Raw genomic sequence first — 27,132 nt, forward strand, 5'->3', positions numbered from 1 at the left:
GAATTCCATGACAATCACAAGAGTGGATTTAGTGCTTATTTGAACTGGAGCGTTAATCCCAATATCAACAGTCTTTGTGTTATCAGGACTACGGGGTTACATGAAGCTAAAACATTTATGGATTTACGTAGTTCTCTTGTATTGGTCTTTCAATATTTAATTTAGCAGTTAATGACATTGATATTTTGTTTTAATACAGTAATAACTACTACATAGAAACGGTAAAGCAATGTTTTATGCAGAACGCATCTAGGCGACGCAGTAAAACAGCTGCTTTAATGCAGCTGAGATTTGGGCCATTGCTCTTGGCGTAGCTTAGAGACCAGCATGCAACATCTGTTTTCTAGAGACTATGAGACCAGCAGAAATGCCACCTGACTGCGATGGTGGTGTCGGCACACATGCAAAGTGACAGCCGGAGCTCTTCGTGCTGGGTGATCTACTCTATCCAGCGGCAAAAAAATGTGTCTTCTGGCACCGATATATCATCGGCTCTCATGGATGGTTCCGCGACAGCCGGCTGATGCGGGTCTTGTGCTGGGAATGATTTATCCAGGCAGAAAGATCTCCTAATTGTGTTCAGATTCAAAAGCAAGGACGTTCTTCTCTCTTTGTGTACTTTAGACAGAAAATGCAGAAGACTACTCAGCGGTTCTGCTCTTGGAATGGCTTTTTACATTAAAAGAGGATGCTTTCATAGACCTGTTACTGTTTTTACATTGTCCGGATTCATTTAGAAGAACCTTACTCACCATTTTGTCATCCAAGATGTTTATGTCTTTCTTTCTTCAGTCGTAAAGATGTTTTTTTTTGAGGAAAAATTTTCAGCATTTTTCTCTATATAATGGACTTCATTGGTGCCCCAATTTTGAACTTCCAAAATGTAGTTTAAATGCAGCTTCAAAGGGCTCTAAACGATCCCAGCCAAGGAAGAAGGGTCTTATCTAGCGTAACGATTGGTTATTTTCATAAAAATAATACAATTTATATACTTTTTAATGTCAAACACATTAATAGTTCTCTCATCTGAAATACTGCTACTATGTACTGTAATTGTACAGCGTAAGTAGACTAAAAACCCTTTAGATGAGCCTGCAGGCCATCTTTCCTTATGGTCATTCTATGTACAAGAACGTGGTCAACCATACTGCTTTGTATTTCATCAGGAGCAAATGACCTTTGACCTCGTCTCCTTCATTATTCTTTTCTCCTCCTCTTTGTTTTGTCTCCCACTTCCAGGATTCATTTTCCAAAACGCATAATCACATGTGTTCTTGTTCATATCATCCTGAGTTTTGGTACTTGATGTTCAAACATGGATAAATATGTGCTATATGTGTTCATTTTGTGATTCTTGAGGTAATTATATTGTGTGTTTGTGTTTTCTAAATGAGAACATGGTCTACTTCCAGAACAAAAATTTACAGATAATGTCCTCACCCCCTTGTCATCCACAATGTTCATGTCTTTCTTTCTTCAGCCGTAAAGAAATTGTTTTTTGACTGAATGGACTGATATGGTGCCCCAATTTTGAACTTCCAAAATGCAGTTTAAATCCAGCTTCAAACGATCCCAAATGCGGTTGTAAACGACCCCAGCCGATGAAGAAGGGTCTTGTCTAGTGAAACGATCAGTTATTTTCATTAAAAAAAAATACAGTTTAAATACTTTTTAATCTCAAACGCGCTCATCTTGCTCTTCCTGAACTCCTGTATTATGGTTCAAAACAGTTATGTTATGTTGAAAAAACGCCAAACGTATTTTCTCCCTCAACTTCAGAAATCATTTCAAAATCATCCTACATCGCTGCAGAAGTGCACTGCAACGTGAACATGCAAAGAAGATCAAACACCCTTAACGAAAAAGGTAAAACAGCAATATAAGACGATTTTGTAGTTGAGGGAGAATATGAGATGGGAATTTTTGGACATACCCTAACTGTCATGAACCGGCTGGGATTGTTTACAACTGCATTTGGGATCGTTTGAAGCTGCATTTAAACTGCATTTTGGTAGAAAAATCCTGAAATGTTTTCCTCAAAAAACATAATTTTTTTACGGCTGAAGAAAGAAAGACATGAACATCTTGGATGACAAGGGTTGAGTGCATTATCTGTCAATTTTTGTTCTGGAAGTGGACTTCTCCTTTAAACCTGTGCAAAATGATGTCGTTCTTGTTTAGAGCTTTTCAGAAAACACTGAGCAAATTGAAACATGTGAAAGCAGGTGAAATGTTTTAAAAGTTTTAATAAACGAATGTATGAATGGCTTGGAAAATTGGGCCAAATAAATCAATTATAGTGTGTTAGCAATTAAGAAAAACTGTAATATCGGCGCCGATAATCTGTCAACCCCTAATCTGTAATAACCGGCCCTAAAAAACATCAGTCGACTTCTAGTTTCAGATAAACGCTGTTCTTTTGATTTTAGACTATTTTCAAGTTATACGCCATAATATGAAAATAATTTTAGCTGTTCAGTGTTTCCCAGAATTTTAAAATCATTGCATCCCTATAATTTTAATTATCTATGTAATATCACTATTTTTTCTCCTCTGGTTTTATTAAATATCAATATTAAGGAAGAAATAAAGTGGGATTTTTTTTTTCTTAATTTCTCAAAACTATACTTTTACTCTTAAAACTTATACCTCGACCTTAAAAGTTCCTGTTCATGTCGTTTTGTTTATATCTGTTGTGCAGTGTATTGTAAAGCACCAGTGGTAATATTAACCATATGTTCATGTTATTAAGCCTCTGCATTAATAACATGGTGTATATTTTTTGCCTATAGCAGTTTTTCTAGCAGAATATGATGATTTGTTCTTTCCTCCAAGAATAACTGTGTTGTTAAACAAACAAGCATTTTTAAGAGTTTTACTGCATCTGTCGCTTTTCGCTTATACAGAAATAATTAGCATTTCACCACAAACTTCAGCAGCCAAGAGTTTGTACTGAATATAATGACTACATGCTTCTCATTAAACTCTGTGCTTTTCAAATTCAATAGTTAATCGCCAGCTGCAACGTGCAAACGTGATGTAAATAAACAGTTTCATTAAAGTGTCAGCTGCCAGCTTTTCAAACATTCTGAACACTCAATTAGCCGCTTACTTGAGTCAAAATAAAGGACTGTTTCAATGTACCATCATATGATTTCTTTCCTATTTCAAGAGGCAAACCAAAACTCAACAATAGTGCGGCTTCCAGAGTGTGCGATATCATGGTGCGGTGAGCCCGGTAAGACAATTAAAACATGCTGGTCTGATCTATTACTTTGTCGATTAACCTCATACATGCCTGCTGTCTGGAGATCCCTGAAAATACGCTCAGGGTTTCTGCCATAATAGCTCTCCTCCATCAGACTGAGGGAACGTGTCACTCCAGCAGAGTTTTTTGAAGAGAATTTGCATGCCATTGTTAAAAATTTGGCCAGCCATTACCAAAACTTTTCAGAAAACAGATGTGGGTTCTTTGTAAATGCAGAGAATGGGCTGTAAAGATCTCAAGGTAACAGCTTTTCCAAGCATTCAATTTCGCAGCAAATGTTATGTTGATAACAAGGGAGTACATGCTGAAATGAACACACCTTTTGAGAATATTTCAAATCTGCTACTGTTGGATATTAACATTTTACCCCTGTGGTTTGCTCTTTATTGTGCATTTTTGCAGTCTATTGTAGAGTTAAAAGTGGTGTTTAATTATGGCATTCGCCAAAGTTTCCCCAATCTCAATTATTTCACATCTAAATGAAAAAAAACCTCCAAGGAAGGACTCTTGTTTTGTAGAAGATGATCAAATCTTGCTATCACCATCTGCGGAAAGTGGCGTGATTATTCAGTTATGTTAAATAACTCGCGGTGCGCCGCGAAAACGACGGGGAAAACAAATACTCGCTTTCCTCAAATTTTACAAGAGAAACAATGCAGAACTGGGAGAAATAATTATCTCTCAGACTAGTGTTTGTTCAGGGAAATAGCCTGAAGCTTAAAAAGCCAAGACAGTCTATCAATCTAGCCTTGGCAAAGGAAACCATTTAAGGCGTTTTAAATGGTACGGCCTCTGGGAAAACGAAACATTGCACTGTTATCCTGCAGCTTGTGTGCCATAGATAATAGTGTGCAGACATTTATAAACACACACTCTGTTTTTCTGCAGACATTACCTTAGAATGGGTCTTTTCTTCATATGCTGTAGCCTAGTTGATGTCTGTGTCTAGCCGTCAGTACCTTTCGTAACTTGGCAAATGATTTGTGATCTATTTGTGGTGTTTTCCTTTAGTAATTGGCCACTGTTGCTGATTTATTTGGTTTGGTTTTCTACTGAAACTCAGCAATCTGATGGTTTGATGTGTCACTCTACATTTGAACATAATTAGATTTAATCTATTTTCCCACATTAGTCCATTTAAGGCTAATTAACTTATAATGACCAGGTGAATTAAATGATTAGCTGATCATAACAACTTAACAACAGAGATATTTCATAGCGTGATGATCTTCACTGTAAAGAATCTTGTCGAACGACTTATTCAATATAATGTACCCACAACACGCATCATAAATCTATTCTAATAGGGGTTTCTGATGTGATGTCGCCTTTGGCTTGCAATGTTGAATTTAGGCTAATAAAGAAACCATTATCATCTGGTGGTTCGTGACTGCTAGTGTCTACAAGAGTTTGCTGTAAATGGTTTCTACAGCTTTTCATTTAGATTTTTAATACTTTTTATTAATATAGTGTGAACTTATGTTCAGCTGTTCTTTTTAATTTTAATTTAATTTTTAATTTAAATTTTTAATTTAGATTTTTTTATTCTTTTTATTATTATAGTGTGAACTTACGTTCAGCTATACTTTTTAATAGTTAACTTTTAACTATTTTTAAATTTGTCGGATCAACAGTCATCAAAGCTCAATAAATATTGGTCACAGACACAGAGATTTACTTTAAATCTCGTTTACCTCGTTTAGTTTGATTAATCCCACGCAGCTGTGTTTACCTGATTACCCTGTGTATTTAAATTCCTGTCTGTTCTCACTTTCTTAAATTAGTCTTCAAATTACCTTAAGCAAATTCAGATATTTTTTCCAGTACAATAATATTCAATATTATTTGTATGTTCTTCTGTGAGAACTTAGACTAGAGTATTTGCAATCAAGATGGAGAAACATTATCTTATTTGTACTTTGAACTACTTGTTCAGTGGCCTCTTGAAAACATATTGATTGTTACAGAAAGATTCAATTCAGTATTCTAATAGAGAATGAGAGCTTTGAAGGGTTTTATAATTTAAGCAGTTCTCTAGCACTTTCCCCGTCTCTTCTGTGCTTAAATATCCCCTGAAATATACCCCATGGATTCCTCCATTTTCTTTACTCTTTTTTTATCTGTATGATGTTTGCACAAATGATTTTCGCCCCCACTTCAGCCTACATATATAAGAATCTCGTCCACTTTCCCACATTGAGTCATCTTAGATTTCAGAGCTGGACGGAACTGTAATTTTAATTGATATGTAGGCGTTGTTTCTCTCTTTTTTTCTTTTATGTTTCCCATCAAACCTGTCAGCCAGACTTTTTTTTTATTATGGAAACAAATGATCACTTATTTCTTTCATGACTGTTTAAGTTTTGTGAATTATGGAAAGGCCACTGGTTGGCGTTTGTCCGTGTCCAGAGGAATGAACTTGTGAAGTGTGTGCCTCTGACTGAGCTGACCTCTTTCTTTTTAATGAATGCACCACATCTGTTAGAGCAGAATCTGAATTTTCATAGGCTTAAAGCGCTGTCAGGTCAGGCTTCAGCGGTCATTGAGTCAAGTTGATGATTATGTAATTATAAATGTGTAGGGACTGATAGTCATGTGATTTCTGAATGTCACTGGAAACGTTGTGTGCTCTAGTGCACCACATTATGCATGGAATGGTCTGGTTAAATACTCTACACTACGGCTAGGTGATATGGCAAAAAATTAAAATCTCAGTTTTTTTTACCGATTCTCGATTTTCAAACCTTTTCTTTATTAACCCTCTATGTAAAGAAAATTCTAATCCAAGTCTACTACAAATGAAGTTGTCAACATCAGTGTTGGGCATGTTTTAAAAAGTAATTGGTTATAGTTACTAGATACTTATAAATAACGCCGTTATTCCCATCACTGGTCAACATGATGTCAATGCTAAACAAATCACTTGCATGAACTACACTGCCCTCCAAAAGTTTGGAAACACCCCTGGCAAAGTGTGGTTTTGGATGATCATTTTGTTGGTGTAAATACAATAAAGTAAATTGACATTATCATTGAAGACCAGCAATAATCATTTTCATTTTGATTACATAATAATGGCAATATATACATGTAAAAGTCAGACATGCCCCTTTGGCAGCTGTGATGCCTGGTTACTGATTTAAACTTGGCCCAGGTTTTTAAAAGATTTTTGGGTTAGCACACCTTAATAGCTGTAACAATTGATTGCTAATTAAGTTTAGAATACAATGAATTTAGGCCCAGATTATGCAGAGCTGTAATAGCTGCTAATGGTGTATATTTTGATAAATCGAAAATGTAAGTTTTTTTCTATGTATAAACTGTTTATGTAATAAAATATGTTTTCGTAGTTTGTGTGGTCCCTTATCAGTGCAAAATTATCACAAATTAAAAATGATTCATGCCAGTATTGTCCAAAACTCCACTTTTCTAGGGCGTTTCCAAACTTTTGGAGGGCAGTTTACTGTACATCTTGTACAAACTATATATATATATATATATATATATATATATATATATATGTGTGTGTGTGTTAAGAAATAATACAAGGAAAATGCTTTAAAAAATCTCAAAAGTCAAGGTATTTCAAATTCAAAATGACTAAAGGTATAACACCACTAGACTATTAACTATATAAATGTCCTTTAAAAACAATGAACAACAGCTTTCAGCCTGTCACCGTGATGGTGCAAACATGAAATGTCAGACATGTCAGGTTTTTTTTATTAGATTGCTCTGCTTTTTCATAGTTTTTCTATGTAAACATGGATGTGTTTGACTGTTGCACTTACATCTCTTGCAGCGTCTCATGCATGAAACTGCATTATAAAAATGCGGCGCTCAAGTTAAAAGAAGTTTACTCCCATCTCCTTGCATGTTTTTTCTATTCCACTGCCCGCGTTGCATCTTTGTCAACACAAAAGCGAATTCTGTGTGAATGGCTCCTAGCGATATAAGCGTGTCATGCGTGAGTGGTTAATCTTGTGTGCCGACACGCGGTTGGATTGTTCTTTTCTCTTTATTGTTATCATTGTCATATTGTCAAAGTGTCTAATTCTAATGTTTGGTAATGTGGCGATTCCTTGATTTCTAAAAAATAAAATTGCGGCAAAACATTAAATTCGAATTAATCGTTAAATCAGAAAAATCGCCCAGCCTTACTCTACACTGGTATTTGTATTCCATCCTGGGGGTCTTTATTGTTACACGCTCACATGACATTGCTGTGTTACATGGTCACAAAAATGCATGGTCATGCATTTTTAAGCATTGTGGTTTAAAAACAAGTGATTTTAAGCCATTAAAGCGCAATCGGCAGTGAAAGAGAACTCTTTATATTGCGCTATATGCACAATGTAAAGGCGGTGCTCATAGAGTGTGGAGGTTATTTTTGTCACTTTATAGGCCTTAAATGGTAAAATACACACTTGTATGTGTCAAAATGCTTGTCTTTGCAAGTAAACACAGTAATTTAGGTTTTAAGTGAAAGCAAACAGCAGAGAAAGAAAATACATGTGTAACAGTACATTGGATTTGGGCAGCTCTTAGAGTGACAGCAGTCTGATATTCCTGCTCTGCCATTCATTTTAATCAAACAACAAAAGAGAGAAAATCTTGCACGCCACTTGACTAAATCACTTTTATGGTTCTATATTTAGGAACAGTTTAGGCAGTGTAGAGTGTATTCTGTTCTATTTGGAACACAGCCCATGTTTCCAAAAGGTAATTCATTGGCCACACATACAGTATCTGTATTGTTTACACACTTGCTGTTGCTTTATCTCTAATTGTTTGAATAATAGGCTACCACCGCTGCTCTTTTGTCACCAAAATGCAATATCATACATTTTTAATCAAGTGTATTTAATCTCAATCACAGACAGCTTACATTGGGCCACTTGCAGCAGATGGATGTTTTTAGATCACAAGTTTATTTATTCAGAAATGACATTTAGTGTTTGACCTACAAGACCACTGTAATGTTTAACAGTTATTACAGGCTTTACAACTTCAGTGTAGCTTTTCTCCCAATCATTATCATGTCAATCTCCTTCTCATTCTCTCTCTTACATTTGACCAGGCCAGTGGAAATGTGATTTGCGAGGAATAAAGGAACTCTGTTGAACTCCTTTGTTCAATCTGGTGAAGTGAATTGTGCAAATTAAGCCATTTGAATAATTCTTAGTGCCTTTGAGTCTTTGATGGCTATGAAATGGCTTTTTAAAGTTGAGAATGTCTCTTCTGCAGTACATTTTACTGTTCAAAGGCCTCAGAAAGTATCTGGAAACTTCATGAACTTGTTTTTAGCTTTAACTTAGCAATTATGTGTAACTAAAATGTTGTCAAGGGGATTTTATGGATTTATAATTTGTTATATTATCAGATAACTGGTTAGATCATTTGCTACATAGTGCAAAGATATCCATGCATTTTAAAATTTCTCTTAAGTATTCAAATACTTCCATTCAAGTCTCTAAAGGTTAAAGTAATTTAGGTCAGAGTTGTGTGAACCAGGCAATTTAGTTAGAGAGTTTGATCAAGCACCTTCTCTAAGAGGCATACATAAGAAATAAATAGCAGTAAAAACCTCTGAGTTTATCAGCTCCGTGCGGCTTGTGGAGGATTTGAAACTGCAAGCATCTATTTGATGTGTCATTCTAAAACCTCACAGTTCGGATCAAAATCAATCAGTGTCAAATGCATTTTTTAACATTTTCAGACGTTCTGCTTTAGAAATTTAATTCGACAACATTTAGCAGATGCTCCCATCCGCAATGACAAAAGTGTTTTCGCATCACATATGAGACCGTTGTGATCAACAGATGGCGAGTTTGTAATTTGGAGTGATATCGGCTTTGGAAGTGCTTCCTATACAACAACAAACAAGTGATATAATAAATCTAATACAGATATAATACAACCAAGCCCAGAATAAGCCAAGCAAAACTTTTTTTTTTTTTTTTTTTTTTTTTGGAAGTGTATTGACATTATTATGGAAGCCTGTTTCCCCAACTGAATAAAAAAAAAGGTTATTGCAACTTTTTAATCTCTCTGAATTCTGACTTTTTTCTCAGAATTGCGGAATCAAAACTCACAATTCTGACTTTTTGTTTGTATCTCACAATACTGACTTTTTTCTTGCAAATGTGAGTTTGTATCTCGCAATTTTGAGTTTCTATCTTGCAATTCTGACTTTTTTCTCACAATTGCAAGTTAATATCTTGCGATTCTGACTTTTTTCTCACAATTCTGACATTTTTTTCAGAATTGTGTGATATAAACTCACAATTGCGAGAAATAAAGTCAGAATTGGGAGATAAAAACTCACAGTTCTGACTTGTTTCTCGTAAATGCGAGTTTGAATCTCGCAATTTTGACTTTTTCTTGCAATTTTGAGTTTATATCTTGCAATTCTGACTTTTTTCTTGCAATTCTGACTTTTTTTCAGAATTGCATGATATAAATTCATAGTTGCGAGAAATAAAGTCTGAATTGGCAGACTTTTTTCTTGCAAATGCAAGAAATTGCAATTTTGACTTTTTCAAGTTTGAGTTTGTATTGCGCAATTCTGACTTATTTTCTTGCAATTTTGAGTTTATATCTTGAAATTCTGACTTTTTTCTCAGAACTGCATGATATAAACTCAAAATTGCAACAAGTAAATTTTTGCGAGAAAAAAAGAAATTTTTCGCAAAAGCGAGTTTGTATCTCGCAATACTGACTTTTTCTTGCAAATTCAAGTTTATATCAAGCAATTCTGACTTATTTTCTCATAATTCTGACATTTTTCACGCAAATGGAGTTTGTATCTCGCAATTTTGACTTTTTTTTCTCGCAATTGTGACTTTTCTCACAATTTGTGAGTTTATATGTCGCAATTCTGATTTTTTTCTTACAATTCTGACCTATAAACTCACGACTGAGAGAAATAAAGTCAGAATTGGGAGATAAAAGCTCACAGTTCTGACTTTTTTTGTAAATGCAAGTTTAAATCTTGTAATTTTGACTTTTTCTCGCAATTATGAGTTTATATCTCGCAATTCTGACTTTTTTTCTCACAATTCTGACTTTTTTCTTGCAATTCTGACTTTTCTCGCAATTCTGACTTTTTTCTCACAATTCTGACTTTTTTTCAGAATTGCGTGATATAAACTCAAAATTGCGAGAAATAATATCAGAATTGCGTGACTGTCCTTTTTCACAAATGCGAGTTTGTATCTCTCATTTCTGACCTTTTTTGTCACAATTTTGTCAGACTTTATATGTTGCGATTCAGACATTTTCCCGCAATTGAGTTTATATCTTGCAATTCTGACATTTTTCTTCCAAGTTGTGAGTTTATATCTTGCACTTCTGACTTTATTTCTTACTTTATAACTCGCAGTTGTGAATTTATATCAGGCAATTCTGAGAAAAGTCCTAATTGCGAGTTAATTGTTAAAAGTCAGAATTGTGAGATAAAAAGTTGCAAAAGTTGGCTTTTTTATTTTTTGATTATTGGCAAAAACGGGCTTCCATATATTTCTAATTATATATATATATATATATATATATATATATATATATGTATGTGTGTGTGTGTGTGTGTGTGTGTGTAATAAATATACAAAATATACTAATAAATATACTTTTTTTTTTTTTTTTATAAATGAGTTCTGAAAACTCAATTAGACCTGATAGAAATTGTGAATGGTTATGAAATCAATTTTACAATGCAGCAGATGGGCGCTGTTTTATTAGCCTTGAGCATTAATACAAGTCAATTATAGGCCTGAGCATTTTTATGCAAGACTCTTGTCCGCTGTAAGCTGGATGTTGTCCAGTTTTGGTGGACAGACTGCTGCATTGTTGATCTGCGGCCCCATCAATCACTGGACAGCTGCGGAGGGAGAGGAAAAGGCCAGCCAATCAGAACAAAGAGCTGTTGGGACAACTCCAATAGAAACCTCTGGAGAACTCTGATTTCCAGGAGAGCTGCTCCACTGTCACTCTTATATGACACTTATATACACACACACACACACACACACACACACACACACAAACTTAGTTTACTTGAGAGCTGTGCTGTAAAGACACATATACAATATACTCACAGTATTAGTTAATGTTTTGAATTGCCTTTGATATCCCACAGTTCTGTGCGTGGGGTTTTGTGTTAAAGTATACGTGTGTAATTGAGCGGTTAAAATACATTCATTCCGTTTGTGCTGATCAATTTTGAAGGTCAAAAACCTTCTAAACTTATATTCTGAACACAACAGACAATGCATTTTTTCCTGTTTGTGTTTTATGAATGTAGGTGAATGGATCAAGTAGTTTCTTGTAACCACAAGTTTACTCCAGTAGTCCTCATTACATTGAGTTCCTCTCCTTATTAAAAAACACAGCTCAAAGACCCTTGACTGAACAACCCTGAAAACAACAGGGAATTAATTATTTTCAAATATGTGTACCTAATTTGAATCCCATTACACCTCTTGGGATTTTGGCTTTTCTGTGGGAAGCAACATTAAGCCAAAAAAGAACAAACCACAGATAATAACTAATACCAGAAGCTGCTGGGCCACAGCAAGCTAGTTTTGTCTTCAGATTTCTTCGCAAGTCAGTACTAAAGCACTAAAGAGGACACTAAACAGGTTGAACCTCTGATGTAACATGGATTATTTTAACAATGTCCTTACTACCTTTCTGGGCCTTGAACGTGGTAGTTGTGTTGCTGTATATGCAGGGTCAGAAAGCGCTCAGATCTCATCAAAAATATCTAAATTTGTGTTCTAAAAACATTAGATTTATGGATTTGGAACGACATATGGGTGAGTAATTAATGACAGAATTTAATTTTTGGGTGAACTATCCCTTTAAATCCATGAAAGCTTTCCATTGCACAGTGGAAAAGGGTTCTTTAGATTATGAGTAGATAATAATAATAATTATAATAATAATAATAATAATAAAAATCACTAAATGGTTAAAAAGAAAACTACAACTAATTGAACTACATCTAAATGGATATCTGTTCTTATAATAAAGTCCAGGGCTCTACGCTTCCTGTTGTTTTTAGAAGCACTTCTGCTCCTAACTTAAAAAATTTAAGAGACAGTCAAAATTTTAGGAGCACCTTCTAATCAATAATCAAAAAATCTGATAAAAAAAATAAGCCTTCCCATTGCGAGGTGATATTTGATTCCTTAAAGTGAATATATATATACAGTAGTCAACATTTGAAGTAGATCAAAACTTTTCATCAAAGTTGTCCTAAAACTAAAACGATACCCGTTCTTGTCTTAGGACAACTTTGATTAACTTTTGTGATCCACTTTCAATTTTGACTACTGTATATATATTATACACTTTTTAAAAATTGTAAATAAAACAACAGAATAAGAACAAGTAGAATAAGAATAAGTTACCAATCATATGAAATCAGTATTAACAAAATTAATTTGTGCTACAGAGGAGGCACAGAAGAACACAAAAGTGGCTTGTAGGTGTATTTTCATATATTTAATGAGGGTCAGTGGTGGTATGCGTGCAATCAAATCAGTATATTCATGTTGAGATTAATGTTTTAAATATAACATTTTAAATATAGATACATTAAATTATTTAGATAACTGAAAGGTTTTAAAAATGAAACAAAAACTTCCAGTAGGTGGTGGCAAGTCGCTGATTTAATTACTGAATTATATCATTCATTTGATTCGTTCGAACAGCTGATTCATTCAGGAATAAAGCAAGTGACTCTCTTTATGAATGGGTAATTAATTCATTGACTCAGTTGATTCATTTAAAAAACACAGATTCATTCATAAACGAAACACTGCTGCTTACATGGAGATGCCCAGTGGCTCAGTTGTGACTTGTTTCAAACTATGTTTGACACGAAATAGAGCAAAATCAGGCAATAGTGTTATAGTCAGACAGTGTAAGTCACTTAATATTAACTTCTTTATTTAACTATTGTATTAAATCAATATTTCATTTACAAACTTCCTTCAAAATGATTAAAAGCTGTCACTCATCTTAGTTCAACGAAATCTCACAAAGTTCAATTATAATCAACGAAGTTCTCTACACTGCACAATGAATCTCTTATTTACGCTCTCTCTACACATTTTTATAAAAGGATTCATACGATATGTGTTTGATACATAACTCAACATTGCAAAAACATGTAGAAACCTTTGAAGCTCCCCACACCAGAAACAAATACGCTGATCGGGTCAGTTGCACTGGTGCTCCTAAGTATTTTTCATAGTCGCACACAGTAGTTTTCAGTTGCAAATACGACTGAAATGGTCACACTATAGAGCCTCAAAGCCATGGAAAGGTGGATAAATTAACAATAAATGGACCCAGAGCCAAATAATGAATTATGCATCCTCAAACTCTTAATTTTTAATTTTTTGCAGTCGAAGAGAGCAAGAGAAAATGCGCATTAGGACTGTAATGTGTTGTCTTTCAAGGCTAATGTACTCAGTATCCTTGAGTGTTTTAAAAAGTGATCAGAACAGATGGTTTGATTCAGACTTAAGTATGTCTGTAATTCTCCAAGTCATGTGAAGTTACGGCATGAATGCGTTATGTGGGATACAACAATCCGTATTCGAGAAGAAGCTTTGTGTAATGTTTGAGAAACATTACTTTTGTAGTCAAGTTAATTGTTTCTTTGTTGCCTGATACTCAAGCAATGTCAAGGATTTTAATTAGAAGTTGGTTTTATTACTAGTCGGCCTCACATCATATTTCACATTTTCTCTCTCCTTGAAGTGTAATTAGGGCTATTATGTACACAGCAATTATTTTCATGAAATTTTGAAGATGTGAATTTTGAAGAGGAAAATGGGTCTCCGGTTCAATTAATCCATTGCTAATAGCCTTCAGAATGAGTAAGAAAGAGCTAATACGCCACAAACCCATTAGCAACACCCCGGCCAGTGGCGTTGTGTTCCTGCCCTAATGAAACATTAGGTACTCGTATGATCCTGTGCTCGTGTGTGCATGTGCACATTATGCCGGTGAACTTTCATGCCGGTGTTTGTTTAATGTTGTTGCTGTAATTAGAGTCCGATGGCTGACACTCGAACAAAGCTGCAACCTTTTAGCGCTCTACATGTTGGTGAGTTAGCTTCACCAGCCTCAGGCTCCCATTAACCCAAGCGAGCCCTGCTCCTTGGGAACGCCATCCCATAATATACCATCTCAAGCCTGGGTCAGAATGAAGAGGGTTGCTGGAAAATAGAATTTGGCCTTAATTACTCTCAACCTGAGCTGTGTGTGAATGGATGTGGGGTTTTAATATGTTCTGGAGATGTGGCGCAGCTGCGTTTGGAGGGTCCATTGTTATTGTCCAACCACCTGTTTATTGCTTTTGTTGAACCTTACATTTTCCAGAGGATAAAATGAACTCTGCAGGAGTCTATTGTTCTTCTGATGATGTTTCAGATAGTATTTCTCTGCATGATTTCATTTCAATAATTTAATATACGGTTTTCAGTTTTTTCTTCATAAAAGTCTTCTTTAAAGTGAAATTTCACTCAAAAATTATTTACTCACTGTAACAATGAAGACTCTGGAGTTGGAGTAGAATCCATTTGCGGGGTTTATTAAATACAGCAACCAAGTCCAAACGATATCCAAAAACAGAGTCGAAGAGCCAGGCAAAAAGTCCAGTAACCGAAGTCAAACCAATAAGTAAACGATACAAAAGGATAATCCAAAAGACGAGAAAACAGGGAGTCAGGCAGAGGTCATACACAATAATCACAAATCGGAATAATGAAACGCTCAGTAAGGCAGGGGTAAACACTGGCAATACTTCGCGAGGAGTGTTTGGTGTGCTCGGCCTAAAATGGCTGCCAAACAGGAAGTGGGAGGAGCTGGAGAGCAGAGGGAGTGCTGACAGTCAGTATTCCGGTGATTGCTCCCTCTGCTGGCACGGCGTTACAGTACCCCCCCCTCTAGGAGCACCTCCTGGTGCTCGACGCGGTCGTCCCCGTGGTCGTGGAGCAGGGCGATCAGGTCTGGCTCTATGAAACTCCTCAATTAGCGCAGGGTCCAGGATATTAGAAGCAGGGACCCAGGACCTCTCCTCAGGCCCGTAACCTTCCCAGTCCACCAAATATTGGAGCTGACCCCCACGGCGTCTTGAGTCGAGGAGCAAGTTTACTTTGTAGGCTGGTGACCCGTCGACATCCAGCGGTGGAGGGGGTTCCTGCCGTTCCGTGTTGGGGTCAGCATCCGGGTGGACTGGCTTAAGAAGGGAAACATGGAAGGATGGAGAGATCCGGTAGGTTGCAGGTAATTCCAGTTGATAAGTAACATCATTAATTTGTCTTAAAATCTTGAATGGGCCCACATACCGTGGGCTGAGCTTTCTGCTTGGCAGGCGTAACTTGAGGTCCCGTGTTGAGAGCCAGACCCGTTGTCCAGGTTGGTAGGGAGGGTGTGGGCGTCGACGTCGGTTGGCCTGAAGCTCTTGAGTGCGTACAGCACGCTGCAGGCGGACATGAGCGCTGTCCCACACCCTCTCGCTACGCTGTATCCAGTCGTTGACTGCTGGGACAGATGAAGGTTCTCCTGACCACGGGAAAAGAGGGGGCTGGTAGCCGAGCACACACTGAAACGGGGTGAGTCCAGTTGATGAATGTATGAGGGAATTTTGTGCATATTCAGTCCACGGAAGAAACTCTGACCACCTGTGCTGCTCCCTGCTGCAGTAAGTTCTGAGGTACCGTCCGATCTCCTGGTTAAGTCTCTCAACTTGTCCATTGGCCTGAGGATGGTAGCCTGAAGTGAGACTGACGTTGATGTCTAACAGCTTACAGAAGGATCTCCACACCTGAGAAGTGAACTGTGTACCTCTGTCTGACACAATGTCCTCTGGAAGTCCATAGCATCGGAAGACATGGTGAAACAAGGCTTGAGCAGTGTCCATTGAAGTGGGTAGTCCTTTTAATGGTATCAAGCGACATGCTTTGGAGAACCTGTCTATGATGACGAGGATTGTTGTGTATCCATTGGAAGGTGGGAGATCCGTAACAAAGTCAACTGAAAGGTGAGACCAGGGTCTTTGCGGAATGGGTAAAGGTTTAAGGAGGCCGGACGGTAATTCTTTGGGGGCCTTTGACTATCGCTCCCTGGATTTCCCTATTGTTACGGTTGCTTTCATGGACTGTCTGCTTGGTATTTGACCCACTGCCTGTATAAACTCTCTGCTGTTTGGAGATGTGGATGGACGAATGAATCCATTACTCATGGCTTCTTCAATATATTCCTCCATGGCCTTAGATTCTTGAATGGTGAGTGGGTACACTTTACTCTTTGGTGGCATGGCATTGGGAAGTAGATCAATGGCACAATCCCAGGGGCGATGAGGTGGGAGTTGTGTGGCTCTGATCTTGCTGAAGACTTCCAGTAAGTCGTGGTAGCAGGCGGGTATGGCAGGTGTAGGATGATTTTCAGGGCTTTCAACGCTGGTTGTCAGGCAAGGATGTGGGAGATCTTGGTTGAAACAGTGTTGGCAGCAGAAAGGAGACCATTTCTTGAGCTCACCGAGGTGCCAGGAAATCTCAGGATCATGAGCTGCTAGCCACGGGAATCCAAGGATTACTTCATATTTAGGTGAATTGATGACGTAGAGAGAGATGTTTTCTTGATGGAAGAGTCCGATTTGCATAGTTAGAGAGGTGGTTTGTTTCTTGATACCTCCATCAACCAGTTTGTTGTCAACTGTGGAGATGCCGATGGCAGGGATGCATGGAATGGTTTTGATATGATGTTTCTCTATGAGATCCTGGTGGATGAGATTCAGCGCCGCTCCTGAGTCTACCAGTGCTGTTAATGAGATGAGACCATTATCAGTAGATATCTGAACAGAAAGCGTAAATGCCTTGAAAACTTGTAGCGAAAAACTTTCAACACTCACCCGGTCAGTAGAACTTGATGGCTTCCGGGTCTTGAGTGGGCATTGTAGGTTACGATGGCCTGGTTCACCACAATAGAAGCATAGATTCAGGTCTCTGCGACGTTTTCTCTCTACGTCCGTCAAACTTGTGGCGTTAAGCTGCATAGGTTCGACAGAGTGAGGAGCAGGTGGCAGGTAGCTAGGTGCAGGGAATGGAGCTGACCGTGTGGTCTTGCGTTTGGGCGCATTTCGTTGCAAATTATCTATCTTGACCGCCAGGTTAACAAATTCAGAGAAGGTAAGCTCCTCACCTCTGCATGCCAGCTCAGTTTGCAGGTCCGCATTCAGGCTCTTTTGGAACACTGCTTTCAATGAAATGTCATTCCATCCGCTCTGTGCAGCAATGGTGCGAAACTCAATCGCATAATCGGCAGCTGTGCGCGTTCCTTGTGAGAGTTGCAACAGCTGGGTTGAGATATCCTTGCCCCCCGCAGGATACTCAAACACTTCGCGCAACTGCTGCAAAAAATGTTCAGAAGAGCCGCGAATACGAGCGTCAGATTCCCAAACTGCCGCAGCCCAGTCGATCGCTCTCCCAGACAACAAAGACATGATAAAATGACACTTTTCCAGCTCCGAATGAAAGTGATCGGGTTGCCCCTCAAAAAACGTACGGATCTGGCGTATGAAACCCCGACAACGTTCAGCAGAACCATCAAACTTATCTGGCTGTGCCAGTCTTACCGTCTGGGGTGAGATAGGTGGAAGCGATCGAATATAATGTGTCAGGTGTTCGTTTGCGGCCTGCAGCGTAGCCAGTTGTTCTTGGTAAGACTTAATCACCTCGGTTTGAAATGAATAAGCGGTCTGCAGCTGGGTAACCTCCGCTGGACTCAGAGTAGGCGAAGTATTCTGTAACAATGAAGACTCTGGAGTTGGAGTAGAATCCATTTGCGGGGTTTATTAAATACAGCAACCAAGTCCAAACGATATCCAAAAACAGAGTCGAAGAGCCAGGCAAAAAGTCCAGTAACCGAAGTCAAACCAATAAGTAAACGATACAAAAGGATAATCCAAAAGACGAGAAAACAGGGAGTCAGGCAGAGGTCATACACAATAATCACAAATCGGAATAATGAAACGCTCAGTAAGGCAGGGGTAAACACTGGCAATACTTCGCGAGGAGTGTTTGGTGTGCTCGGCCTAAAATGGCTGCCAAACAGGAAGTGGGAGGAGCTGGAGAGCAGAGGGAGTGCTGACAGTCAGTATTCCGGTGATTGCTCCCTCTGCTGGCACGGCGTTACACTCACCCTCAAGCCATCTTAAGTGTATCTGGCTTTCTTCTTTCAGACGAATGCAATCAGAATCATATTAAAAAATGTCCTGGCTTTTGCAAGCTTTATAATGGCAGTGAATGGGTGTTGAGATTTTGAAGTCCAATAAAGTACACCCATCCATCATAAAAAGTACTCCACATGGACAGGCCTTCTGAAGTGAATCAATGTTTTTTCACGAGAATGGCGTTTTGTACTTTGTGACCAGTGTTTTGTTTTGCTCTCTCCACTACGCTTCACGTTAGCCAAAAAAATTGATATTTAAATGTCTTTTTATCTTAAAAAAAACATGTGGAAAGGTCTGAGACTCAAGGTTTGGCCACTGTTTTTGATAGAAGTGATATTGTAACAGATCAAATGTACAGAAAAATACAATCTTGTTTTAATATTTGATATAATTATACATATATTCATTTAATTATATATATATTTTAATATCTGAATGCACTTTATATGCTGATTTGGTGGTTGAGAAGGCTCAGTAGTATTTCTTTTTCATAGTTAAAAACACTACGATACACAGTTTTTTAGAATTCTTTGATGAATAAAATAAAAACTAGGGCTAAGAAAGTCATGATAACCAAAACAGCTTTGTTACCAACAGTCTTCAAAATACTTTCTTTTATGTTCCACAAAAGAAAGGTTTGAAATGATATGAGGGTGAGTAAATGATGACAGAATTTAATTGTAGTTATTATTATTATTATTATTATTATCATCATCATCATCATCATCATCATTATTAGTAGTATATTTTATTTATTTATTTATTTTTAATGAAATGATACTCTAAATAACAAACTAAATCTGCCAGCAGGTGGTGGTAAATGTCTTTATAAAGTCATTCACTTATTCGATTTGATTCATTCAAATGGCTAATTCATTTAGCAATGAAGTAAACGGCTCACTTTATGAATGGGCCTTTGAATCATTGATTCACACAATTCGTTCAAAACGTGGATTCATTCAGAAACTAAACACTGTGAAATATAAGATTATGTTCAGATCTGGGGGTGGGGCTGGCATGTTAACTGCGTTAAAATATTTTAATTGTGTTATTTTTTCATAACTAATTAATTAAATTAACGTGTTAAAGGAGAAGTCCACTTTCAGAACAGAAATTTACAGATAATGTACTCACCCCCTTGTCATCCATGATGTTCATGTCTTTTTTTCTTCAGTCGTAAAGAAATTGTTTTTTGAGGAAAACATTTCAGCATTTTCTCCACATAAGGGACTGATATGGTGCCCTGATTTTGAACTTACAAAATGTAGTTTAAATGCGGCTTTAAACAATCCCAACTGAGGTTGTAAACGATCCCAGCCGAGGAAGAAGGATCTTATTTTCATTAAAAATACAATTTAAATACTTTTCGATCTCAAACGCTAGAGATGGGAATTTTTCGACATACCCTAACTGTCATGAACCAGAAAAAAACTGAGTTCAGGTAGAGCAAGGAAAGACCAGCATTTGACATTGGAAAGTATATAAATTGTATTATTTTTATGAAAATAACAGATCATTTCACTAGATAAGACCCCTCTTCCTTGGCTGCGATCGTTTACAACTGCATTTGGGATTGTTTGAAGCCATATTTAAACTGCATTTTGGAAGTTCAAACTCGGGGCACCATAGAAGTCCATTATATGGAGAAAGAAAGAAGAAAGACATGAACATCTTGGATGACAAGGGGGTGAGTACATTATCTGTCAACACCATTATTTATTTAAAACCTTCAGTAACATTTTAACCCTCTATGGGACATTTAAAATTGTATTTAAAATACGATATTACTGTTCAACCAACATAATTTAATTTTAGTTATGTCATATGGCATCCCCTTCAACCAGTAAAATAAAATTTTTTGCTTTTATAAAAACAATAACCCAAAGGCCAGAAAATCTGAGTCCTTTTATGGGATACATATTTTGTGTAGCTGACACTATTGTTCAGCACTGGAACAGAGTATTGTAGCTTTTATGCATGTATTTTAGGTTGATTTTTGTACGTTTTTGGAAAACAGAGAGACAAATACTTATTTCAGAAGGTAATGATAATAGTGCATCAGAAAATGAAGTTGTAGTAATAAAAGAAGTTGTTAAAGACCAAGGTCGATAGAAGCAATGAGAGTGAGGGCAGTGATGAAGAATAGGTTGTTGTGGAAGTGAGGCATTTGGGTACATTATCGTCCACCAGTTCAAGATCATACAACAGCCAGAGGTCAGGAAAGATGCCAATGTCTATTGCCATTATTATTCTGATAGGCAGGAATGCTGTAATGATGACTGCACAAGTCAAAATCTATTTGCGTGCTGTGGAATATGTGGGGTACACTGAATAAAAAAAAAAAAAAGTCTTGGTGATTTTCACTTGCGCTGCTATGACTGATTTGAAACTCCAAGATGAAACACCAAGTTAAAGTAGTTTTAATGCTTTTGAAACACTAAGACATGGTTTCCAGGCAGTGAAATTGCATCTGAATTTGTCAGGTTTTAGACATTTTTGCATGTAAGTTCCAAATCAAAGATAGCAGCACAAGAAAAATTGTATGTAAATATAGATTAGTGCTGTCAAGTCATGATTAATCACATCCAAAATGAAAGTTTGTGTTTACATAACACAGTGGCATGCGAAAGTTTGGGAACCCCTTGCAGAATCTGTAAAAATGTGAATAATTTTAACAGAATAAGAGATATCATACAAAGTGCATGTTATTTTTTTATTTAGTACTGTCCTGTGTGAGATATTTTACAAAAAGGATGTTTACATATAGTCCACAGGACAAAAACAATAGCTGAAATGATTAAATAACTCCCTTCAAAAGTTTGGGAACCCTTGGTTCTTAATACTGTGTGGTTACCTGAATGATCTACGACTGTTTTTTTGTTTTGTAATGGTTGTTCATGAGTCCCTTGTTTGTTCTAAACAGTTAAACTGAGCACTGTTCTTCAAAACAAATCCTGCAGATTCTTCAGTTTTCCAGCATCTTTTGCATATTTGAACTCTTTCCAGCAGTGACTGTATGATTTTGAGATCCATCTTTTCACACTGAGGACAATTGAGTGACTCAAACACAACTATTACAAAACATTTAAACATTCACTGATGCTCCAGAAGGAAACAGGATGCATTAAGGGGGGGTGAAAACTTTTGGAATTTGAAGATCAAGGTAAATTGTGTGGGAAAATCTTCCGGGAAACATGCGAGTATCTTCTGTTTCTTCCAAAGAGCAGTACTAAATGAATGATATTCCAACAAAATAAGAAAAATGTAGACATCTTCATCCCCCCCCCCCCAGAAAAAATAGTAGATCATCCAGGTAACCACACACAGTATTAAGAAACAAGCGTTCCCAAACATTTGATGTATGTATATATAAACCTCTTTTATGTAAAATATCTTACTGAGGACAGTACTAAATAAAAAATAACATGCATTTTGTATGATCTCTCTTATTTTAAAATTATTCACATTTTCACAGATTCTGCACACAGTACACTTACACATATATTATGTAAACACACTTTTATGTTGGATGCGATTATTTGCCATTAATCACGATTAATCGATTTGACAGCACTACTATAGTTATATAAATGTAGATATATATCTATGTTTGTAGGTATAGACCAATTACTTGTTTGTAAACATTTGGGATGCGCACGCAGCATGGTTGCAGAAAACCCCAGAGAGATATTACAAGGATACTAAGTAATACTAAGATTTAAAAACAGTATAGATTATATTGGTTAGATGTCATTTTCAAAATGTTATTCGCATATTGCAAGAGCTTGTCACCCAGCGATAATTGGCATTAGATAGTGGGATACTCTTACAGATCAGAAACCGGGATGACTTTTTTATGGGCGGTTCAATTGGGAGTCTATGGAACCATGGAATAAAAGAATAAAAAAGGTCAATTTGATATTATATTTCAAAATCCTGACTTTATTTTCGCAATTCCGAGATTATATCCCACAAATCTAGAGGAAAAACAACTCGTCATTCTCTCTTTTCCCCTCGGCTTATATCCCACACTTCTGTCTTTTTTTCCCCTCAGAATTAACAAACTCATTAGTTTTGTTAAATCAAGTTATAAAGCCCGAATTAGTAGATATAAACTTGCATTTGTGAGGAAAAAAAGTCAGAATTGTGAGATAAAATAAAAAAAAAAAGTTTGGTAAAAGGTTAATAGTAATAGGTTTAAATATGTCATGCTGTCACGGTAGGGCTAATACAGTACATCCCCTATGAACAGCATATGTGAATATTATGTAGACCTATTGTTTAAATCAAATTTATGCTTTCAAGGGGTCATCGGATGCTAAGTTCACTTTTACATGCTGTTTGAACAAACTGAGCCATTCTCAGATGCCTGTCGGTGTGGCGTCACACCAACAGAGGCCGCTCCCACGATAGTTGATTGACATGAGCGTTTTACCTCAGATCAGCTGTAACAGTCCGCCCTCTTTGTTTTGATGCTGGAGCAGGGATGTAAGTTAGACAAGAATATCTCCGATTGAGCGATTGAGGTGTTGTGTTGCTGGATGTAATAATGGACGTAGTGGTCGTCATTTACTCCCGACGTCTGAGCCGCTGAACATGCAGTAGATTACGTTTGTTTATAAAGAGGGAATGCGCCTCCCGATCTACATAAATCCGTCTATGTTCGCGCAAATCATTCGTGATCCAGCTTCACTTACAGCAGAAATAAGTATAAGGTTTTTTTTGAATGAATAATGTGCTATTTAGCAAGTTTAGCGGCTAAATGCGGCTAAAGTAAACTGGCTCGTCAATCCACAGAGAGAAGAGAGGGGCGGGGCGAGCAGAGCTCATTTGCATTTAAAGTGGCCTCGACCAGAATGACATGATTTTTGCAGAGCTGATTTTGGCAAGGTAAAAAAGGGTGTTGTTTTACACAACCATTGAGAATTTTTAACCAAAATATATTATAGACTTTTCATTAAGACCCTAAGGAATCATATCAACTTGTGGAAAATGGGCATCCAATGACCCCTTTAAAAGTAGAGTAATCATAGCAGTTTTCATCCATAGTATGTCCGTTTAAATGTCTGCGTTTAGCTTCAAATGGCGTCTTTGACTACGGTATTGTATAAAAATTATTTGCATTCCCATTTTGACATCAAAAGGCACAAAAATATTTTTTTCCCTTATCCCATTTACCTCGCGTTTTTCTGCAACCACTATGCGCGCGCAGCTGTGTCACCGTGACGTCTGCTCGAAATTAGTCTATAGTTCAAAGACAAGCATTTGGCAATGCTTAAAAATAGTTTGCAAGCACTGTTGGAGACTTGCTGGTATTAGGATGTTGTGATGTAATCGAAGACGGCACTTGCCCTGAGAAGTATGAGAAGCCTTGCTCTAATGCATTTAATCCATTATGCCAGTGGGCATCTAACTATCAGTACCACATTAGAGACACAATCCACTCCCATTCGGGCAAAACAGATGGACTGAACCTCATTTATCACATCTTTCATCAGACTCCTTCTGCATACTATGCTATAAATTACAAAGTAAATACCAGCGATTGATATATAAAAGAAATGTTTATTAATACTTAACCTTGCAGTCCAGTTTCTTTACTTCATCAGTATCTGCTCTTACAGCTTCAGACACATTACAAGATATGGCTCATGGCTGCACATTATTGTCGGCATTGTGAGTCTGTGTGTGTGTGAGTGATAGAGAGCTTGAAGCAGAGAGAAAGAAAGAGCGAAAGAGTGTGCAGCAAAGTGATTAGTGGACTTCGTGAAGCACTATGACACACCAGTCCCCAGGCCTGCTTCGGTTTCCCTCAGATTCATTTAATAATTTCCAGCCGTACCTGGTTAGACCACAACAGCGAGGCCGGCGTTGATCTGACACTCCCAGTATAACTAAGCAATGCCTTCTTATTTTAACCACTGATGGTGAAGGAAAGAGATTCGTCACCCAGAGCTTAAAGGAAGCATCATCGCTGCCCACAGCATCCAGACGACCAATGAGATCATCCGGCATGCTTGTCATCTCGAGTACGGCTGCTGGAAAACTGTGACTCTGGTTGTGGCTTGCATGTGTAGCTGTCATTTGTTGATAAGCCGCTCTCTCTCTCTCTATCTCTTGATTGAATAGAGCCGCTAATAGTGGATGGCATGGATCCCTTTAGCGAGAAACAGGGCCGTAGCCCTGTGCGCGTCGTTCCTCCTCCGCCCTTCCGCTCCCTCTGATGCTTTTAATTCCATCTCCGCGGAACGTTTTCACAGTGACCACGGAACAATTTCACACATGGGATCTCATGCCAAACTGCACGGCGACGCTGCGTGTTTGCTAGATGGGGGATGCAGAAATCGGGATGAACAAAATAGGACACAATTTAATATTCATTGGAAGATTTAAGGTCTGAGAGGTTCTGATTTGCGAAATCTCGCATGGTTATTCGAATGAGATATTAAACACAAGGGCGCACCCAAATTCATTTATCTAACCCACTGAAATTGAGCTATCGGTGACACAAAAATGGATCTACTTGACAGGTCCCATCTTTTTCTCTATCACTTGAGGGGAAAACAAATGTATAATAGAAGCAGCTTGTTCAGTGCAGATCTAGGGCTGTCACTAATCGAGTAATTGGATAATTATAATTTTTTTTTTCTTTTGTAGTAATAAAAGTAGGCCTAAGTGAACAACAGCCTTTAAAATACATATATAATAGCAACGAGGTAATAATAATTAGTTTAAATAAAGTATCAAAAGCAAGTAATTATATGATTTTACTGAAGAAACTTTTATTTTGAAATTACGATGAGCAGTTAGCTTATTGAGAAATATATTATGTATTCTCCTGTGTTTGCGTAGGTTTATAAATGACTTACCTTACAAATCTGATGAAACAGAGCACGTTGCGTTCCCATATGAATGTTATGATAAACCCAAACTCAGCAATCTGCAGAGATGGATTTTGAGACTCTCCACACATGTAAATGTTAATAGTTTGTGTAATACTAGCAACATTTACTGTGAACCAAACAGCTCTGACATGCACGTACTGTAGGTAACATACACGCATGCAAATAATTAAACCAGTCTTAAGTCGCTGGGGTTTATTTGTAGCAATAGCCAAAATATGGGTCAAATTGATTTTTCTTTTATGTCAAAAATCATTAGGAAATTAAGTAAAGATCAAGTTCCATGAAGATATTTTGTAAAATTCCTACTGTAAATGTATGAAAACTTAATTTTTGATTAGTAATGTACATTAAGAACATTATTTGAAGAACTTTAAAGGTGATTTTCTCAATATTTTGATTTTTTTGCACCCTCAGATTGCTGATTTTTAAATAGTTTTCCAAATATTGTCCTATCCTAACAAACTATTCATCAATGAAAAGCTTATTTATTCAGCTTTCATATGATGTATAAATCTCACTGATTTTGTGATCCAGGGTCACATATATGTATTTAAATATATATTTTAATACTATAAATTATACATTATAAACTATTTTAATTTAAAACAATTATGTTTATGTATATTTTTAAAGTATTAAGACAAAATATTATAGAATTTAGAATCGTAGGATTATTATATCAGCCTTTTTTCAGTTATCAGCCATAATACATTGTTTATGATTGTGTAATGTATTATATGTGTATATTGAACTGCAATTAACAGCTATTTTTTATTATCTCATATCCTTTATTTCCATAATTTTATATTTCAAAATAATATAAATGGTGAGGTGTGGGACAATGATTATATTTTCTTTTTTCTTTTTTTTTTTTTTTACTCTGCCATTCAAGTGTTTGGGATCAGTAAGATTTTTAATGTTTTTTAAAAAATTCTCTTATATGCTCATCAAGGCTGAATTTATTTGATCAAAAAATAACTAATATTGTGAAATATAGTTACAGTTTAAAGTAATGTTTTTTCCGTTTTAATATATTTTAAAATATAATTTATTTCTGTAAAGCTGAATTTTTATCAGCCATTACTTAAGTCTTCAGTGTCACATGATCCTTCAGAAATCATTCTAACATGCTGATTTATTGCTTTTATTATCTATGTTGAACACAGTTGTGCTGCTTATTATGTCTGTGGTCTAAAGAAACACAAGAACAGGAGAATGGTCAATCCAAAGACTGTTGGGAAAGTGTACAGTACAGTATGTCTATCAATAAACCATAATTCTAAAGGTTCTTGAGAACAGCAGCACCAGTTTTATTAGCAAATGTTTGTGCTACATGAAAAACAGGAGCCGAGAGTATAAACTAATAAACACTAAATTAATAAACATAATTATTAAACACTCTTTATTCAGCACACTGACACAGAGATTCTCAACCAGTCAGCTTTCAACCATTATGACATCATGGAATTCGGAATTCCTGGGCATGCAGAGTCAGTTAAGAAAAGAAGTACAAGGACTGACATTAAGTGGAAAGTGTGGGGAAAAACAACTCTAAAATATCGAATCAAGACTTCTGCAGGCAAGTCATCATCTTCAGAAAGACACTGCAGTCTGTTATAGTCTCCATCCAGGAAACCTGTAAGTGCCTGTGCATTTAGTGAGAGGCCCCCCTTATAGGTCAGGTAAACTCTGTTGTAGCCCTCTGGATG

At 36.9% G+C, this 27,132-nt stretch overlaps 1 protein-coding gene across 1 annotated transcript in view; it reads left to right on the top strand.

Moving 5' to 3' along the window:
• cntnap2a (contactin associated protein 2a) overlaps positions 1 to 27,132 on the top strand; it is a 488,873-nt gene that overhangs the window by 156,629 nt on the left and 305,112 nt on the right. The gene's annotated exons all lie outside the window — the stretch shown is intronic.

This window comes from Labeo rohita, chromosome 24 (assembly GCF_022985175.1).
Source record: "Labeo rohita strain BAU-BD-2019 chromosome 24, IGBB_LRoh.1.0, whole genome shotgun sequence".
Classification (NCBI taxonomy): Eukaryota; Metazoa; Chordata; class Actinopteri; order Cypriniformes; family Cyprinidae; genus Labeo; species Labeo rohita.